We start from the raw sequence: 15604 nt of genomic DNA, 5'->3' as shown, positions 1-15604 counted from the left end.
GCAAAATTTTGCCAAACTATATTAAATATCATAGGGCAATGACTTTAATACAATCCTCTGATCTCATCCCAATTTTCCCAGTTCTACTTTACACATGTATGTGTATGTTAAGATCTATACAGTTTTATCATCTTTGTAGGTTCCTGTATCCACCACGACAGTCAAGATATTGAATAGTTCTAACTACTGCTTCATGTTGGATCTCTCATGTTGCATTTTATAACTATCCCCATCTCCTACCATGGCCACCCCACTTGGCTCTGGAATGAAGTCCTGACCACTAAAAAGCTGTCCCTTTCTAAAATCTGGTCATTTAAAAATGTTCTATAAATGGAATAATACAAAATGTAACCTTTTGGAATTGACTCTTTTCACTCAGCATAATTCCCTGGAGACTTAACCAAGTTGTTGATTCCTTTTTATTGATGAGCAGTATTCCGTGAAACTTAGGTAACACACGTTGCTAACCGTTCACCTGCGGAAGCACAGCCAGGCTGATTCCAGTTTCTCACCGTTGCTAATGAGGCTACTATGAATTCTCATGTACAGGTTTTCACGTGAACATAAATTTTTCTTACTCTGGGATAAATGCCCAGGTATGAAATTGCCTGGTCATATGGTAATTTTATATTTAGTTTTACAAGAAGCCAATAACCATTTTAATGAGTGCCTATACTGTTTTACATTTCCAGCAGCAATGTGTGAGTGATTCATTTTCTTTGCATTTTCTTTGGTATTTTTTGTTTTTAACTTCATCCATTCTGATAGGTATGTAGTGATAGCAGATTGTGGTTTGAATTTGCATTTCTCTGATGGTTAATAATGTTGAATACCTTTTTCATGTACTATTTGTTATGTGTATATCTTCAGTGAAATGTCTCATTTTTTTTTTTTTAACTGTTGAGTTTAGAGAGTTCATTATATATTCTAAATACTGATTTTTGGACAGATATGAGGTTTGAAAATATTTTCTCCCAGTCTGTAAATTGTCTTTTCTTCCTCTTCACATGGACTGTCAAAATACAAACTTCTTAAAATTTTTATGAGGTCCACTTTATCAATTTTCCCTTTATTGCAACATATTTTTAATGTCAAGTTGAAGAACTCTCAGATTAGCCCTAGATCCCGAAGACTTTCTCCTCTGTTGCTGTTGTTTTTGTGGAAAGTTTTATATTTTTATATTTGTCTATGATCAATGGTGAGTTAATTTTTATATAGTGTGTTGAGAGTAGGTTAGGATAACTCTTTCTTTCCTTGCCTATGGGTGCCCAAATGCTCCAGTACTGTGTGTTTAAAAAGCTATCCTTCCTCCATTGAATTACCTTTCTACCCTTGTCAAAAATCAGTTGAGCACATTTATGTGAGTCTCTCAGTAGGAGCTCTATTGTGTTCCATTGACATGTGTTCCATTGATCTGTGTGTCAATCACACAGTCTTGATCGACAAGTCATTTCTACTTTACTGTTTGAGTTCATCCAGTGAGACTTTCCTGTTACTGCATTTTTTAGTTTCTTAACTTCCATTTAGTTCTTTATATAAAACTTTTATTCTTTTGCTGTAATTTCTATTTTTTCTTTTGTTTCAGGAGAATCTATAATTGAATTTTGAAGCATTTTTTACAACTACTGCCTTAACATCCTTCTCTTACAACGATATAATTCCCACGTCTGATTCGCCCTTGTACACCGTCACTTGATTGTCGTCTCTCATTGAAGTTGTGATTTTCTTGGTTCTTGGTATCCTAGGTGATTTTCAGTTGCGTCCTGGACAGCGTCTGTATGTTAGAATGCTTTGGGTCCTAGTAAAATCTCTTCTTTTAGCAAGTCACCAAGTTTAGGTTTAGAATGCAGGCTTTGGCTGACTTTGTGGAGTATGGTTCTAGTGGCAGTTTAATCCTCAGAATGTGCGCAGCGTGGTTTTCATCTGCTTGGTTTGGTGCTGCTGGGCCTTCCCTGTCCTGGCTAGTGCTGCGGAGGGTACAGAAGGCATTTCCCCAAGTCTGCTGTCGGATGCCTTCCACTGGTGAGGGGCGTGGTTTGGGTCCACCTACTGGACCCCAGTCCCACCCCCTCTGCTCCCCAGGTGTCTTTGAGTGGGAAGGGGGAATCTCAGTTAAGCCTGTGAGGAAAGAGAGGCTTCCTGGACACAGCCACTGGTTTTCTTGTCTTTTTCTTGCTTTATCCCTGACCCCTCAGAACCTTTCAGCAGAAAGAGGGAGTCTCAGGCCCAGTGGGGGAAGAGTTCTTTGTTTATCCTCTGGTTATTCATGGTGTCTGAGTGAGTAACCTGATGTATCCAGAGAGACTCTTGTTTGATCCGGGGCCAGAATGCGTCTGCCTGCATGTTATTCTGTTGGTGGGTCGGGGATTGGTGAACGCCAGGCCTGGGTGACCTTCTTCTGTTGGGCGAGAGAAGACAAGATGCTCTGCCCCTGAGCTGTTCTTCCAGTCTTGGAGCCCGAGCCTGCTGGCCTTCTTACACCTCTCAGAGTTCTCCTTGGTTGTCTCCTGCACCCGTTCTAGGGTTTATGGTGATGCTGAGTGAGGAGGGACAAGGAAAAATATATCTATACCACTCTGTTCAGACCAGAAGACCGAGCAACATTTATTCCAAGATATCTCACAATCAGACCTTCGTTTCCCTATTTTATCATTAATTCCTCCCACATATGCACCTTATAGAATTACTGAACTTAACTGACTTTCTTGCCTTTGTTTAAATTGTTCCCTCAACCTGGAATGCGCTGTCGTCTCCACTTCTTTACAAATGCTCGTGGGATTTTGCGGAGTGTTTTCAATGATTGGGGAAGTCAGGGCCGACTCATTAAGGGTAGTGGATGCTAAGGTAAGGTATTTGGACTGTAGGCTACAGGTAAAAAGAATTCCCTTGCTGGCCTCAATCCTCTGAGAACCCTTATTAGTGGTTATTGAGGCTGTACTCTTCTGGGTTACTTGATTTGTAAAGAGGGAAGCACACCTCACTGCTTTGTGGTAGAAGTCGGTTGACATTCAGTTATTAGACTAATTCAAACTGTGTTTTCCAATGAATGTCTCAAGGGAGGGCTTCCGAGTCACTTTGGCTACTTAAGGTAGTCATCAGAGTAAATTAAGGGCTCAGCTCTCAGGCAGTGGATGCCTCTAAAATAACACCTGTTGGCCTCTCTTGATGAACAGAACACTCCTGTTTGCAGTCTGGTTTTGCTGCATAACCATAGAGACAGTGGTTCTTTTGTAAGAAAATAACAAGCCATCCAAAAAAACCTGCGATGCATTTAGGTACCTATTATATTTGAAACTAGATGCTAGGAAGTGTATGAGAATGCTCACCAAAAAAAGCTCCTGTGTGCAGCAAGTGTAAAATGTTTATTCATTCACTCACGTATTTACTTATCCAATCACCTCTGCGCTTATTGTTTCAATATACAGTTATATGCCAGTGATTTGGCTAAGTAGTGGTATCATAATAAACAAGACAGACATGACATCCCTTGGGAAGCTAACCACCAAATCAGAAGACAGGCTTCTAAAGAGATTCTTACAAAACCACGTGATCGAGATACACCAGAAATACATCTACGCGTGGAACAACTCCTACGGAGCACCTACTGAACGCTGGCAGAAGACCTCAGACCTCCCAAAAGGCAAGGAACCCCCCACGTACCTGGGTAGGGCAAAAGAAAAAACTAAACAGAGACAAAAGGATAGGGACGGGTCCTGCACCAGCGGGAGAGAGCTGTGAAGGAGGAAAAGTGTCCACACACTAGGAGCCCCTTCGCGGGCGGAAACTTCGGGTGGCAGAGTGGGGGAGCTTGGGAGCCACAGAGGAGAGCACAGCCACAGGGGTGCGGAGGGCAAAGCGGCAAGATTCCCGCACAGAGGCTCAGGGCCGACCGGCACTCACCAGCCGAGAGGCTTGTCTGCTCCCCCACCGGGGCGGGCGGGGCTGGGAGCTGAGGCTCTGGCTTCGGTCAGAGCAAAGGGAGAGGCCTGGGGTTGGCGGTGTGAACACAGCCTGCAGGGCGTTAGTGCACCACGGCTAGCCGGGAGGGAGTCCGGGGAAAAGTCTGGAGCTGCCGAATAGGCAAGAGACTTTTTCTTACCTCTTTGTTTCCTGGTGCACGAGGAGAGGGGATTGGGAACGCTGCTTGAGAGAGCTCCGGAGACAGGCGCAAGCCGCGGCTGAAAGTGCGGAGCCCAGAGACAGACATGAGACGCTAGGGCCGCTGCTGCCGCCACCAAGAAGCCTGTGTGCGGGCACAGGTCACTATCCACACTCCCTTCCGGGGAGCCTGTGCAGCCCGCCACTGCCGGGGTCCCGGGATCCAGGGACAACTCCCCCGGGAGAACGCACGGCGTGCCTCAGGCTAGCAACGTCACGTCGGCCTCTGCCGCCGCAGGTCCGCCCCACACTCCGTGACCCTCCCTACCCCTCCGGCCTGAGTGAGCCAGAGCCTCTGAATCAGCGGCTCCTTTAACCCCGTCCCGTCTGAGCAAAGAACAGACGCCCTCCGGTGACCTACACGCACAGGCGGGGCCAAATCCAAAGCTGAGCCCCTGGGAGTTGTGAGAACAAAGAAGAGAAAGGGAAATCTCTCCCAGCAGCCTCAGAAGCAGCGGATTAAATCTCCACAATCAACTTCATGTACCTGCATCTGTGGAATACCTGAATAGACAATGAATCATCCCAAATTAAGGAGCCGTGTGGATGAAAGGCTCTTGGTGCTGCAGCCAGGAGTCAGTGCTGTGCCTCTGAGGTGGGAGAGCCAACTTTAGGACACTGGTCCACAAGAGGCCTCCCAGCTGCACATAATATCAAACAGCGAAAATCTCCCAGAGATCTCCATCTCAACGCCAGCACCCAGCTTCACTCATCGACCAGCAAGCTACAGTGCTGGACATCCTATGCCAAACAACTAGCAAGACAGGAACACAACCCCACCCATTGGCAGAGAGGCTGCCCAAAATCATAATAAGTCTACAGACACCCCAAAACAAACACACCACCAGGCGTGGACTTGCCCACCAGAAAGACAAGATCCAGCCTCATCCACCAGAACACAGGAACTAGTACCCTCCACCAGGAAGCCTACACAACCCACTGAACTAACCTTAGCCACTGAGGACAGACACAAAAAACAACAGGAACTACGAACCTTCAGCCTGCAAAAAGGAGACCCCAAACACAGTAAGATAAGCAAAATGAAAAGACAGAAAAACACACAGCAGATGAAGGAGCAAGATAAAAACCCACCAGACCTAACAACTGAAGAGGAAATAGGCAGTCTACCTGAAAAAGAATTCAGAATAATGATAGTAAAGATGATCCAAAATCTTGGAAATAGAATAGACAAAATGCAAGAATCAGTTAACAAGGACCTAGAAGAACTAAAGATGAAACAAGCAATGATGAACAACACAATAAATGAAATGAAAAATACTCTAGATGGGATCAATAGCAGAATAACTGAGGCAGAAGAACGGACAAGTGACCTGGAAAATAAAATAGTGGAAATAACTACTGCAGAGCAGAATAAAGAAAAAAGAATGAAAACTGAGGACAGTCTCAGAAACCTCTGGGACAACATTAAACGCACCAACATTCGAATTATAAGGGTTCCAGAAGAAGAAGAGAAAAAGAAAGGGACTGAGAAAATATTTGAAGAGATTATAGTTGAAAACTTCCCTAATATGGGAAAGGAAATAGTTAATCAAGTCCAGGAAGCACAGAGAGTCCCATGCAGGATAAATCCAAGGAGAAATACGCCAAGACACATATTAATCAAACTGTCAAAAATTAAATACAAAGAAAACATATTAAAAGCAGCAAGGGAAAAACAACAAATAACACACAAGGGAATCTCTATAAGGTTAACAGCTGATCTTTCAGCAGAAACTCTGCAGGCCAGAAGGGAGTGGCAGGACATATTGAAAGTGTTGAAGGAGAAAAACCTGCAACCAAGATGACTCTACCCAGCAAGGATCTCATTCAGATATGATGGAGAAATTAAAACCTTTACAGACAAGCAAAAGCTGAGAGAGTTCAGCACCACCAAACCAGCTTTACAACAACTGCTAAAGGAACTTCTCTAGGCAAGAAACACAAGAGAAGGAAAAGACCTACAATAACGAACCCAAAACAATTAAGAAAATGGCAATGGGAACACACATATCGATAATTACCTTAAATGTAAATGGACTAAATGCTCCCACCAAAAGACACAGATTGGCTGAATGGATACAAAAACAAGACACATATATTTGCTGTCTACAAGAGACCCACTTCAGACCTAGAGACACAAACAGACTGAAAGTAAGGGGATGGAAAAAGGTATTTCATGCAAATAGAAACCAAAAGAAAGCTGGAGTAGCAATTCTCATGTCAGACAAAATAGACTTTAAAACAAAGACTATTAGAAGAGACAAGGACACTACATAATGATCAAGGGATCGATCCAAGAAGAAGATATAACAATTGTAAATATTTATGCACCCAACATAGGAGCACCTCAATACATAACGCAAATACTGACAGCCATAAAAGGGGAAATCGACAGTAACACATTCATAGTAGGGGACTTTAACACCCCACTTTCACCAATGGACAGATCAACCAAAATGAAAATAAATAAGGAAACACAAGCTTTAAATGATACATTAAACGAGATGGAGTTAATTGATATTTATAGGACATTCCATCCAAAAACAAACAACAGAATACACATTTTTCTCAAGTGCTCATGGAACATTCTCCAGGATAGATCATATCTTGGGTCACAAATCAAGCCTTGGTAAATTTAAGAAAATTGAAATTGTATCAAGTATCTTTTCCGACCCCAACGCTATGAGACTTGATATCAATTACAGGAAAAGATCTGTAAAAAATACAAACACATGGAGGCTAAACAATACACTACTTAATAACGAAGTGATCACTGAAGAAATCAAAGAGGAAATCAAAAAATACCTAGAAACAAATGACAATGGAGACACGACGACTCAAAATCTATGGGATGCAGCAAAAGCAGTTCTAAGAGGGAAGTTTATAGCAATACAATCCTACCTTAAGAATCAGGAAACATCTCGAATAAACAACCTAACCTTGCACCTAAAGCAATTAGAGAAAGAAGAACAAAAAACCCCCAAAGTTAGCAGGAGGAAAGAAATCGTAAAAATCAGATCAGAAATAAATGAAAAAGAAATGAAGGAAACGATAGCAAAGATCAATAAAACTAAAAGCTGGTTCTCTGAGGAGATAAACAAAATTGATAAACCATTAGCCAGACTCATCAAGAAAAAAAGGGAGAAGACTCAAATCAATAGAATTAGAAATGAAAAAGGAGAAGTAACAACTGACACTGCAGAAATACAAAAGATCATGAGAGATTACTATAAACAACTCTATGCCAATAGAATGGACATCCTGGAAGAAATGGACAAATTCTTAGAAATGCACAACCTGCCAAGACTGAATCAGGAAGAAACAGAAAATATGAACAGACCAGTCACAGGCACTGAAATTGAAACTGTGATTAAAAATCTTCCAACAAACGAAAGCCCAGGACCAGATGGCTTCACAGGCGAATTCTATCAAACATTTAGAGAAGAGCTAATACCTATCCTTCTCGAACTCCTCCAAAATACAGCAGAGGGAGGAACACTCCCCAACTCATTCTACGAGGCCACCATCACCCTGGTACCAAAACCAGACAAGGATGTCACAAAGAAAGAAAACGACAGGCCAATATCACTGATGAACATAGATGCAAAAATCCTCAACAAAATACTAGCAAACAGAACCCAAAAGCACATTAAACGGATCATACACCATGATCAAGAGGGTTTATTCCAGGAATGCAGGATTCTTCAATATACGCAAATCAATCAACGTGATACACCATATTAACAAATTGAAGGAGAAAAACCATATGATCATCTCAATAGAGGCAGAGAAAGCTTTTGACAAAATTCAACACCCATTTATGATAAAAACCCTGCAGAAAGTAGGCATAGAGGGAACTTTCCTCAACATAATAAAGGCCATATATGACAAACCCACAGCCAACATCGTCCTCAATGGTGAAAAACTGAAAGCATTTCACCTAAGATCAGGAACAAGACAAGGTTGCCCACTCTCACCACTCTTATTCAACATAGTTTTGGAAGTTTTAGCCACAGCAATCAGAGAAGAAAAGGAAATAAAAGGAATCCAAATCGGAAAAGAAGAAGTAAAGCTGTCACTGTTTGCAGATGACATGATACTATACATAGAGAATCCTAAAGATGCTACCAGAAAACTACTAGAGCTAATCAATGAATTTGGTAAAGTAGCAGGATACAAAATTAATGCACAGAAATCTCTGGCATTCCTATACACTAAGGATGAAAAATCTGAAAGTGAAATCAAGAAAACACTCCCATTTACCATTGCAACAAAAAGAATAAAATATCTAGGAATAAACCTACCTAAGGAGACAAAAGACCTGTATGCAGAAAATTATAAGACACTGATGAAAGAAATTAAAGATGATACAAATAGATGGAGAGATATACCATGTTCTTGGATTGGAAGAATCAACATTGTGAAAATGACTCTACTACCCAAAGCAATCTACAGATTCAATGCAATCCCTATCAAACTACCACTGGCATTTTTCACAGCTAGAACAAAAAATTTCACAATTTGTATGGAAACACAAAAGACCCCGAATAGCCAAAGTAATCTTGAGAACGAAAAATGGAGCTGGAGGAATCAGGCTTCCTGACTTCAGACTATACTACAAAGCTACAGTAATCAAGACAGTATGGTACTGGCACAAAAACAGAAATATAGATCAATGGAACAGGATAGAAAGCCCAGAGATAAACCCACGCACATATGGTCACCTTATCTTTGACAAAGGAGGCAGGAATGTACAGTGGAGAAAGGACAGCCTATTCAATAAGTGGTGCTGGGAAAACTGGACAGGTACATGTAAAAGTATGAGATTAGATCACTCCCTATCACCATACACAAAAATAAGCTCAAAATGGATTAAAGACCTAAATGTAAGGCCAGAAACTATCAAACTCTTAGAGGAAAACATAGGCAGGACACTCTATGACATAAATCACAACAAGGTCCTTTTTGACCCACCTCCTAGAGAAATGGAAATAAAAATAAAAGTAAACAAATGGGACCTAATGAAACTTCAAAGCTTTTATGCAGCAAAGGAAACCATAAACAAGACCAAAAGACAACCCTCAGAATGGGAGAAAATATTTGCAAATGAAGCAACTGACAAAGGATTAATCTCCAAAATTTATAAGCAGCTCATGCAGCTAAATAAGAAAAAAACAAACAACTGAATCCAAAAATGGGCAGAAGACCTAAATAGACATTTCTCCAAAGAAGATATACAGAGTGCCAACAAACACATGAAAGAATGCTCAACATCACTAATCATTAGAGAAATGCAAATCAAAACTACAATGAGATATCATCTCACACCAGTCAGAATGGCCATCATCAAAAAATCTAGAAACAATAAATGCTGGAGAGGGTGTGGAGAAAAGGGAACCCTCTTACACTGTTGGTGGGAATGTAAATTGATACAACCACTGTGGAGAACAGTATGGAGGTTCCTTAAAAAACTACAAATAGAACTACCATATGACCCAGCAATCCCACTACTGGGCATATACCCTGAGAAAACCATAATTCAAAAAGAATCATGTACCAAAATGTTCATTGCAGCTCTATTTACAATAGCCCAGAGATGGAAACAACCTAAGTGTCCATTAACAGATGAATGGATAAAGGAGATGTGGCACATATATACAATGGAATATTACTCAGCCATAAAAAGAAACAAAATTAAGCTATTTGTAATGAGGTGGATGGACCTAGAGTCTGTCATACAGAGTGAAGTAAGTCAGAAAGAGAGAGACAAATACCGTATGCTAACACATATATATGGAATTTAAGAAAAAAAAATGTCATATAAAACCTACGGGTGAAACAGGAATAAAGACACAGACTTACTAGAGGATGGACTTGAGGCTATGGGGAGGGGGAAGGGTAAATGGTGACAAAGCGAGAAAAGAGGCATGGACATATATACACTACCAAACATAAGGTAGATAGCTAGTGGGAAGCAGCCGCATAGCACAGGGAGATCAGCTTGGTGCTTTGTGACCGCCTGGAGGGGTGGGATAGGGAGGGTGGGAGGGAGGGAGACGCAAGCGGGAAGAGATATGGGAACATATGTATATATATAACTGATTCATTTTGTTGTGAAGCTGAAACTAATATACCATTGTAAAGCAATTATACTCCAATAAAGATGTTAAAATGAAAAAAAAACCAAAACCACATGATCAGGGCAGTGGCTTACTGTCCCTCCCCCTGCCCCCAGTCACCAGAGGCCCATGGAACCCCACAAAAATGTAGAGGAGATACCTACCTCAAAATGCAGGAAAACGGGGCATCATGGAAGTCCTAGAGGAAGTTTTAAAGGGTGAGTAGGAATGAAGGCAGAGAGGAAAGCACTCAGGGCAGAAGGAAAGAGACACCAAGTATGTTCTAGGTACTGCATAGTAGATGCCTCTGGTGGGGGCGGGGAAGAGTTATTGACAAACCTTAATGGCTCTGATTTGCATAGTGTTTTACTGTTTACAACTTGCATGGTTTGATTATCACACAAAAATCCTTGATAATTAATTCCACTCAGGAGTCCCAATACACAAGGGTAATATGAGGCTCTGTTAAATTGAGTGCCTACCTAACTGCCTTCTTTCCTTCCCTCTTTTTTCATTGCATTTCCCTCTCATTTGTCCGTTAGTTTATTTGTTCCTCCCTCCTTCTCTCTCTCTTTCAACCTCCTTCTCTTCCCTCCCACCCACCCTGCTTTCCTTCCTTCCTTCCTCATTTCCTTATTGTCACTGTTGTTTTTCCCAAACAAATATTTATTGATTACCTACTAAGTACCATGAATAATGTTAGGTAATGAGGACAAACCTGAACAACAACAATGATAAAAGAAACCAATATCTGACTTTATAAATTTTGCATTTTAGTCTAGAAAAAACATATTCAAGCAAACAGGCACGTACTTATACGTTTAAAAAGCATTGTGAACTAAAATACATGTTATGAAGGAAAAAATAGAGGTTGAAATAGTGTCCAAAAGAGTGGGTTTTACTTTGTTAAGTCTGCATAAGGAAACCTCTCCAAGAAAGTGACATTTAAACTGACACTCAAAGGAAGAAAGGGAGCCCCCCGGGACATGGCTGTAGAGGGAACAGTGTGTTCTGAACGTCAGCATGTAGAGCAAGATGGTCTGAGTGAGACTGGTGCAAACAAAGACGAAAGTGGCAAACAGAAGGCTGACCCTCAAGTTCATAATATTATTCTGCAAACTGTAAACCCAGGTCTATTGATGGCGCAGTCCTGGCTATTGGTTTTGTCTCAGATTAACCATCTGATACTGAGTCTCTCCTGGACACTCAAGAAGCTTCGGTATAGTCATGAACCAACAATTCAATTTATCCTAATCTCAACTACACTGGAGGAAGAAATCCCTCAGAATTCCCTCTCTCTCTCTTTCACACACACACACACACACACAGGCGGGGAAGGGGAGAGGGGGGGCAGAGAGAGAGAGGTAAAAAGCATAGACGCGCTTATTCAGTTGGATTGTAGCTGGAGCGCTAGTAGGTATCAGCTTAGCTAAGTCAATCATTTTGTCAGATTTCCTTGGATAAGCATCGGTTTTACAAGAGGGTAGGTAGCAGGAAGGGAAGAAACCCTAGTCTGGAAGAGACATATGGAGGCACGAATCAGCATGATGTGCTGAGATGCTTGGCGTTAGAGTTTAAAGTTGCAGACGATGCAGCAAAGACTGTGTTTACATACAGTGCACAGAGTCACACAGTTAGTGGCAGATGGGAGATTTGAATTCAGCTCGCTCAGTGACTCTAAGTCCAGGGACTTCGCCTCTATGGATCTTTTCTTGTCTTCAGTTTTCTTACAGGAATGAGGATGAAAATTTATCCTCCCTTTCTCGGGAGTATGACTTGACTATCAATTCTTTTTAAAAATGTGGCTACTCAAAAAAGTAGGAAGTGCACGTGTGGCTCCCATTCTGTTTCTGTCTTGTGGTGCTGCACTGGCTTGTTTGCTCTAAGACAAAATCTGTCCACTAAAAATCTGAATCCTGGCACGTGCTCTGCTCAAAGTGAGTCCTGACACCACGGGGGTCGGGGCAAAGGTTATCAGAGAGTCTGGAACTCAAGCCCCTGCCCAGCTCTCTGGTGGCTCTCAGACCCTGGGCTCTGTTTCCTCATCTGTAAAATTCAGGTTGCTGTGAAGAATAAATAAAAATTTCGTAAAAGCCACTAGACTAGTACTTGCTATGGTGTGTGTTAGCTCCTGATATGAACAAGCTGTGGGACCTTAAGGAAGTGATGTAAGGTCCCCTGGTCTTTATAAAGAGCCCAGGGTGGGCAGGGGTGCAGCTCTGTCTACCATCCTGGCAGGAGGACAGGTTAGCTTTCCTCTGGGTCAGTGAGCCCAAGCTAGTTGTGTGAACTTGGGCAAATTATGTAATTACTCTCTCCTTTATTTTTCTCATCTAAATACGTGGGTGATAAAACCTCCTGGTTGTTGGAGAATTCAGTAAGGTTCTGAGCAAGTGTTTATCACTGTGCCAGGCAGACAGCAAGCACTGAGTAGATGTTTATGATGATGATGATGATGACGGTGATGACAATGATGACGATGATGATGATATCAAAAAGAGCTTAAAAGGAGCACAATTGCATTTGTTCCTCCGCCTCTTGATCACAACAGTGATGCAGCAGCATATAGCAGGTGTGACTGTGAAGCCCAACCAGCATGGCAGGCCCCAGGCTGAGCAGAGAGCCTCCTGCCCAGCGCAGAGCTGCTCGTGAGGCTGCTGGGAAGTGACAGGGCATTTGCTAAGGGGGGTCAGCACCTGGTGGCAGCTCACACATTAGCGCCTCTCCACAGCTTGGGATGCTGTCACCTTGTGGCAGTGTTTACGGGAACAGCTATGACTGGAGAAACTGGATGACCTGAGGAATCAGGACCGAGGCTAAGAGACTCTTCACCTCCTCCACAGACTGCACCACGCACGTGAACATCACCACTCTGGACACCTACGCCGCCTGGCTGCCGGTCACAGGTGCTGTCTTTGTACGGAAGGTCGGTGAGCACCGTGTTCATCTTTGCAGCCCGTCTCTGTAGCCGTCCTGACTCAGGCCCTCCTGCCTTTGACGTGTCAGCGCCTGTACAATGTCACCCTCACCACCTGCACCAGCCTCCTATTGTTTGGGAACGATGAGGAGATAGGGGACCCCAGAGGAAAACTAAAATAGCATTTTGATGAAAGTCTGACCGAGAGACAGGAAGATTTTATAAGTCCTCATTTCATCTATTCTCCCTCTGCCTACCCCTGCTGATTTTCCAAATGTATGTGCTGCCCCTCTCCCTGCTACTGAATCTGTGCTAGCCACACTGGCCTTCTTGCTTGTTCCCCCAGCAAGCCAAGCACATTCCTGCCTCAGAGACTTTCCACTTAGTCTTACTGCCTGAAATCCTCCCTCCCCAGACGTCCTCATGTCCTGCTTTCGCGTTCCAGTCACTGTGTTCAGTATTATCTCATCAGTGAGCACTTACCTGACCTCCTTGCGGTGTTTAACAGCAGCCCCCAGGCACCGTACTTAGCCCTTGTTTTCTTCCTCTATAGTAGAACTTTGTGCAGGCAGTGACTTTGATTTTCTCAGTCACTGTGCCTCCGGAGCCAAGATCGATTTCACAAAATACACGCATGATGAATATCTGTAAAATAAGTGGATAGAATGAATGAGGGCCCCTGGAGCAACGTCTTAGGGGGTTTCTCTACCTTGGGTGACATCTATATCCTGTCTACCCACCATGTGTTTTTTTAAAGCAGATCTTACTATATCAGTCCCCACTTAAGTGCCTTCAGTGGCTTCCCATTACACAGGAATGATGGCAAGATTGGGGACATCAGAGTAATAGAACTACTACTCTATAGTCTATATTTTTACCAGGTGGCATAGTAGTATTCAAATCTCCCTTTACCCCATCACTCTTTTCCCTGTGAAGTCCTGAGATGGGCACACACGCAGAAGAAAACAAAGAAAATCACCCTCTGTGTTAGCCCCTGACTTCAATGCAAAAACCATCAGCAAAGGACTAATATACAAGGCTGAACCTATGGAAAACTTCATTTTGCTAAAACTAAACATTTTTACCAAGACTAAGGCCAATTCTGCCTATTTCCCCATCTGTTTCCCAATCCCTTTTCTAACACCCAATCTGATGTCTTAGATTTTCTAACCATAATGTGAGGAAATAGTAACCCAGTGAGCGCACCCACCGATGTCACGGAAGAAGGAGCTAGAACCGTAAAGTGGTGATCCGTGTAGGAAGCTGCTCCTAGGTCTGACCTTTACCCAGAACCAGCTAATGCATCCCACTTGGGGTTCGCCAAATATATCATACTCTTGTGGTTCAGACTGTTAAGTACTTTAGACACTTCACTTCTAGTTAAAGTGGCCCTCCAGAAATGTCCTCAATCTTAAACCCTATGTGAATCTAAAAGGCCAGAGTTGGGGGTGGGATGTGGTAAGAATGAGTGCTTTCTAGAAGTCACCATGTCTTTGAGTTTTTGTTTTCCTGTTAACCCACTGGGCTTGATAGTGAGGTCTCTGGTTGATTGGTCAGGGTTGGCAACAGAAGTGTGTTTTCTCATTCTAGTTCTGGAGGCTAGAAGGCTGAGATCAAGATGGCGGCAGGGTTGGTTTCTTATGAGGCCTCTTTCTCTGGTTTGTAGATGGCTGTGTTCCTCAAGTGTCTCTGTATGATCTTCCCTCTGGGTCTGTCTGTATCTTAATCTCCTCTTTATATAAAGACATCAGCAGCACTGGACTAGGGCCCCACCCCAGTGACCTGATTTAACCTTAATTACCTCTTTAAAGGCGCAGTCCTAAAAACAGTCATGTTCTGTGGTCCTGGGTGTTAGGGCTTCAACATATGAATTTGGGGGCTGGGACCCAATTCAGCCATCGAGGGATTCCCTGTGTCAGAACTGCAAGGTAAACAAGGGTAATATTGGCACCACGAATGCCTGAAATGTGAACAATATTAAAATAACCCATTAGTGATATTTCATAGTAAGAGTAAACTCTCCAAACAGAAAAGCTCCATTCTTTTCAGAGAAGTTGAACTTTCCAAATCTCTTGTTCTTCATGTGCTCTCAGCTCCAGGTGGTAGAGTCTTACCCAGATGCCTGCGTGGAGTCTGGGCTCCATTTTCAGCATCTGAAGCCATTACTACACCATTTCTACAGAAATGACGGATCCATTGATGTTCCATCATTAAAGCTTGGTTATTCCAAACTCGGGCTTCTCTGCCTCTTAAAACAGAAGTCATTTAAGATGGCAGATGAGTCCCTCCATTATCCAGTCATTCCTCTCTCCACCCTTCCCTCCTTCATTCCTTCTTGCTCCTTATTTTCAGGTTCTCTTTGCTTGTCACCTGGATCTTTACAGAAATCTCCTCTGTCTGCCATCACTCA

General features: G+C 42.7%; 1 long non-coding RNA gene across 4 annotated transcripts in view; it reads right to left on the bottom strand.

The window, feature by feature from the left end:
- Positions 1–15604, bottom strand: part of LOC307176257 — a 126022-nt gene that overhangs the window by 35791 nt on the left and 74627 nt on the right. Inside the window, exons 4-6 of one of the 4 annotated variants that reach the window (XR_013824667.1) lie at positions 14996–15115; positions 13678–13839; positions 2437–2536 (exon numbers count right to left, since the gene is read on the bottom strand). This is a non-coding gene — a long non-coding RNA (uncharacterized lncRNA). Of the gene's footprint in view, positions 1–2436; positions 2537–11416; positions 13840–14995; positions 15116–15604 lie in introns of those variants that run through there. The other 3 variants (XR_013824669.1, XR_013824666.1, XR_013824668.1) reach the window with 3 other exon arrangements.

This window comes from Stenella coeruleoalba (genome assembly GCF_951394435.1).
Source record: "Stenella coeruleoalba genome assembly, chromosome: 17".
NCBI classification, from domain to species: Eukaryota; Metazoa; Chordata; class Mammalia; order Artiodactyla; family Delphinidae; genus Stenella; species Stenella coeruleoalba.
Note: the sequence above shows the minus strand (reverse complement) of the source record. Positions and strands in the feature narration are given on the sequence as shown.